We start from the raw sequence: 6000 nt of genomic DNA, 5'->3' as shown, positions 1-6000 counted from the left end.
GGATTTCTGCATAAATTGCGGTCTGATCTTCAACTAATTCACAATAATAGGGAAACACAATCTGCTTCTGCTAATTACATAGAAACAAATGCCTTCCCCTTGTCTATACTGAACATATTGTTTAAATATCCCCTAGCAGCCCTGAGCTGTTGGTAGGATGCTACGAGTTCCAAAAGAGCTGGAGGGCTGAATTACAGTATATACATTTATTCCTCTGAGAGCCTGGACCTGCCTGAATGAAGTCCCCTTATGACTTAATCTGGTTTATAATGCTATTTAATGAGTGATGTGCTGCATGGTCATACAACACACTGTATATATATATATATACGGTATACAGTATATACCAGTAGGAAATGCCTCAGTAGTGATTAGCGAAATTATTCACCAGGCATGGATTTATGGCGAATACGTTTGTGAAAAGGGCCAATAATTTGCCCCAAATCAACAAAAAATTGTGCATGCCATTTTTTGACGTGCGCAACAATTTTTTTTAACTCCCAGCATTTTCGCCGTTTCAGCCGTTTTAGCTCTAAAAGTGGTAAAATAAAAGTTGCAACTTTTTCTGAGATTTACTGTGCAACAAAACAGCTAAAAAGCCGACTCTGACAATTTCGCCAGCTTTCTGAGATCATGTACTGTAGAAGTCAATGGCAGATCTCCCTTCCCTGTAGGATCCTTCTTTTGCTTTGAAACTTTAGAGGTTTCAGATTTTTGATGCTGTTTTTTTGCGCGACAATTTGAAAAAGTAAAGGTTGCAGTTTCTTGACTTTCAGGAACAGACTTTTTTAAGTTCAGACTTTTAAAGGGGAACTATCATATGGGAATTGGAATCTGCTTACCTTGGCTCAGTACTGACAGGTAGCTGGTACTCTGAGAGGAGTGGGAAAGGTCCAACCATTCTTGACTGACATCTAAAGTTTAACCCCCACCTGTCCATCTTTCCTTTGTGATAGAAAACCTGGAAAAGACTATGACTATCTCACTTACCTGAGTCACTAACAAACATCTAGAACTTTATTTTTTGGTTATTTATGAGAAAAACATGAAAGAAGCCACATATCACTTGCTTTTTTTGAGCAACAGCCAAGTGAGCTGGCAGGTGATGTGGGAGTTGTGGTTAAACAATAGCTTTAGGGCATCCACTTGCACTTTTCCATAAAACTACAATGTGCTTTTATACAACTTAGAAATAAATGTTGTTGGAACAGTAACTTGTGCTACTTAGTAAATGCTACAGACTGACCAGATGGGCCTGATGAGACTCTGGCCAATCAAGAAGCCTGAAAGCCTGGCTAGTCGGTCTACAGGAGAGCTGACTGAGAGACATAGAAAGGTGTCTGTGAATCCAACATACAGGAATCTATGTGCCAGTACACACACAGTTGCCTGTGCAGAGGTCTGTAATATTGCTGCAGTTGATGTGTCGCTGTCACTGGGATGGAGGGAGTCTCTTTTTTACACTCTTTTGTTACACCCGTATCTGGCTATTAAAGTAAGATTTGTATCTGCGTGTGTAAATTGCAGGAGGGTGACTGGCAGGGGATCTAAGGCTGCATGGTTTCATGATAATTCCCCTTTACGTAAATGTCAGAAACTGGTGGAAATGAGTTTATTGGAATTTGTAAAAATACCAAAAATGAGAAATGTTCCCCTAAAGCTGGCCATACACGTGGCGATCTGACGATGTTTTGTGCGACCATCGGTCGCACGAAACATCGTCAGATCCACCACACACAGTAAGGGCTGAAACAGCAGATAAGGAGGTAGAAACAATAGGATTTCTACCTCCTTCTGCCGATTCAGCCCTGACGGCAGATTTTGGTCAGGCGCCTTCTATGGCGCCCGATCAAAATTTTCTAACCTGGCCGATTGGCGAGTCGTCTGATATCAGCAGCTTCCTGCGATATCGGTCGACTCACCGACATGCCATACATTACATTTCGTACGATAGTATCGGTGCGTGTATGGCCATCTTTAGAGTCCCTTAAATACCGACGGGACAATTTACACCAACACTGTACGGCCAATCAGTAAATAGATTTGATTTGCATACAGAAGGTAAAATAATAAAAACAAATATGAGATTGGTTGCTGTGAGTAATCACTCTGCTGCTTCAAAATCACACCTGTAATAGACACATTTCCATTCAAATGAAGACTTTTTTTATCTTTTAAAATAGAAATGTTTTTTTTACTACAAGCATGGATATGAGAACATAGAAATTGAAGACTTAATCTATTCCTTTGATTCAGGAAGTATATCATGGCAACATCTACCAGTGAGTCATTTCTACATAAGGAATGCGCATAGCATCTTCACACCTTGACTATTTAATTTTCTTTCCATTTGCAGACAATTGCACTAAAACTATTCATTTCCTTTATAAAGATCAAAAAGAAATTACTTCACATAAAAAAGTAACGGTTAGGGATAAAAAATAAATCGAAATATGAGCTGAAATGTTGGAACACAAAGCAAGATAAACATGGGGCAAAATCTGCATCAGCATTGTGCTACTGATCGTATCACATACACAAAACATCTCCTGGGTCACAAAGACAGGTTTGGGGATCTGACTTTCAAAAGCTTTTTTTAAACAACACCTCTCAGAATTACAATGGTCAGCACCCAAGCCATGCTGATTTGAGACCTCAATACCAAAATTATAGCTAGTGTAGCAGTTGCCTGCCAACATTAGTATAATATACATTTTTACATTGCGTTCATATAAAAAGTCATAACCAGGAGAACTGAAGTGCAGTTTTTTGGCAATTTTTGTTACAGGCTGGCAGTGGTTCCTACACTTTGGGGCTGGGACCTCTACGGAAGCCTTGAGTAGTAGCTAGGGTACCCAGACTGAAGGCCACTTAGGGTGAGATTTAAAGGAGAATGTCTTTCTGCAGTTCTTAATACTCATGGAAACCCATTATGAAAATTCATTATGATGATGCAATGTAGTTAAGTGCAAAAATGTAATCTATAAAGGCTGGAGTGGGCAGATATCTAACATAGTGGCCATAACACTATTTCCTCCTTTACAGCTGTTAGCAGTCAGTAACCAATCAGTGACTTGAGGGGGGGGGGGCATATGGGACATAACTGCTCAGTTAGTTTGCATCTGAATCTGACCTGCGTGCTCACAAACTAACTGAACAGTTATGTCCCATGTGCCCCCCCCCCCCCCTAAAGTCACTGACTAACTAAGAGGTTAGAGAGCTGAAAGCAGGAAGTAGAGTTCTGGCTATTATGTTAGACAACTGCCCACTCTAGCCTTTATAGATTACATTTTTGCCTAACTAACTATATTACAAATATTTTTTATTTTGCACAGTCTATCCATTTTACCCAATTTCATTTTTACACTGAACTGTTCCTTTAAAATATGGCTGTAATGCTGAAACAAAAATGTTTGATTTTTTGTATCCCGAGTGAGGTACAGGGGTCTTCACCAAATGTTTAAAGGGGAACTTAAACCAAAAAAATAAGCTTTAAGACCACTGGTCTAAGAATAAGGACCGGAACTAGGGGTAGGCACAGGAGGCACGTGCCTAGGGCGCAATGGTGGGGGGGCACTAGGCATGTACCGCATCTGTTAACCTACCCCTAGCCCTGGGTAATTGTGCCCTGGCTAATATTTGGCTGTAGTGTTATTTTTTGCAGCAGTGAAGAGGGGGAATGCCGGTAGCTGGAAAAGTCCATTGACTCCAGTGCATTTGGCATGAGGAAAAAAGGGCAAAAAATTGCCCATTTACTACAATGCAAATTTTTCTGTGATTTTTTTTGAACTTTTTACTAATGAATAGCTAAGTTAGAGAGAATCATCTATTGTATTTGTCGAGTGTTTTTTTATCCATCTTGCTTAACCCTTTACTTTCTTATACCTCTCAATAATCAACAAAATGGTATAAAAGTGTTTATGCCATACCCCCTGTACGTTGTAATTTTATAATGCAGCTTATTATTTATTGTGAGTTTTCTTGAGTCACGTGATATCTCACCTTTATTTTTTTTTAGTTTCAATATAAGACATTTATTTTCAGTAATAAAACGGAAGAATTGATGTTATTGTTACATCCCACCCTGTGCAATGTATGCTTATGCTCTGTCGCACGCACCAGAAGAATTTCAATATTCTTCACAGCATGGAGAAGGCCATATTGGTTTTATGGAATAATTGTTTTATTTTATTGTACTAACAGGAAAGTCAGCTCTGTACATCTTCTATATTTTGGATCAGCCTCAGCAAGTTTATAGCATGCGATTTCTTAAAGTGCTGGCTTGCTTCTTGGTACTGCTTTTTAGTAAGTTTAGTAAAGTCAATATTGATTATATTGATTATATTTTTGCTGTCTTTCCCGTGGTCTTCTTAATAGTCCAATGTGTGGTTTAAGCTTTCCCAGCATCTCTTCTCTTCATCCGTCTCTTAAAGCAGAAGCAGAAAATGATATCAATTGGGTGCTTTCTAGGACAAAAGGGAACTTGAAAGGCTTCTCTTTTCCCAATACAAGGAAAAACAGCCTGGAAATGTGATCCTTGCAGCTGAATCAAAAGATGTTAGTTCAGTTTATTGTCAGTATCTTGGCTTTGCCATTTGGCAGACCATTGACAGACCACTGTGAAATGAGCGGCCTCCAAAAGGCATGCCTCCCAGAATATGATGTCTGTCAATATTTACAGGCCAGCAGTGCACCAGGCAGAAAGATTCCCTCACAATCTGCTCCAATAACAGAGTTACTCAGTGCCACTAAGACTCTTCTAAGCTGCTGAAAATAGGTACAGGTATGGGACCTGTTATCCAGAAAGCTTGGGACCTGTGGATTTCTGGATAAGTGATCTTTCTGTAATTTGGATCTCCATACTTTGCTAAAAAATTTAATTTAAACATAAATTACACCCAATAGGATTGTTTGCCTCTACTAAAGATTAACTATATCTCAGTTAGGATCAAGTACAAGGTACTTTTTTTATTTTTACAGAGAAAAAGAAAAAAATTGAAAAAAAAATGGAATTATTTCATTAAAAAGAAGTCTATGGGAGATGGTGCTTTCTGGATAATGGGCATCCTGTACAGTTGGAGGCCCCCCAGTAGTATTTAATTGTGGAAGTACCTTTATGAAAATGCTGAATGCTTTTAGAACCTCCATCTTTCAGGCTCCAATAAATAATCCCATATTCATAAGGGTCTACTATCTTGTTTAGAATCACTCTGAGCTGTTATGGCAATATAGTTACATGCTAATTATGACCAAGATAGATTTTGTATCCAAATTCTACAATAAATTTGGAGAAGATGTTCAGTTGTAATACAATTGTACTTTCTTCAGCATATGGTATAGTCCAGTGCTGTCCAACATCTACGGTGCCGAGGGCCGGAATTTCTCTAGCATACATGGTGGAGGGCCGCTAATTGAAGCCAGTTTTGACCACTTCCCTTTTTGAAACCACACCCACTTCAAACCATACCTATCTTATCACAATGGTGGTAGCACAGCAAAATCCCAAATGCTTGGTCCTTACTGTGGGGATATCAACCATCATTCATATGTGAAAGAATTATGTCATATTAAGATATACCCTTAAATTCCATATGCCTCCTCCCCTGTGGATAGCAGAGCAACCCTCAGTACATAATTACACACCTTAGGGACCATTTAATGGCTATTTCCAACTGCTAACAAACTCCCACAACAAACCCCTGCCAGGTTCACCTCCCACAACAGCATGGGGCAAGCAGAGTATGGCACACACAGGCAGCACTCTGCCTGTCCTATTCTGTCTGTGTGTGCCATACTCTGCCTGTCCTACCCTGCCTGTGTGTGCCATACTTTGCCTTCCCTATGCTGCCTCTGTGTGCCATACTCTGCCTGCCCTACCCTGCCTGTGTGTGCCATACTCTGCCTGCCCTACCCTGACTGTGTGTGCCATACCCTCCCTGATCTATGCTGCCTGTGTGTGCCATACTCTACCTGCCCTATGCTGGCTGTATGTGCCATACT

This window comes from Xenopus tropicalis, chromosome 4 (genome assembly GCF_000004195.4).
Source record: "Xenopus tropicalis strain Nigerian chromosome 4, UCB_Xtro_10.0, whole genome shotgun sequence".
Classification (NCBI taxonomy): Eukaryota; Metazoa; Chordata; class Amphibia; order Anura; family Pipidae; genus Xenopus; species Xenopus tropicalis.
Note: the sequence above shows the minus strand (reverse complement) of the source record.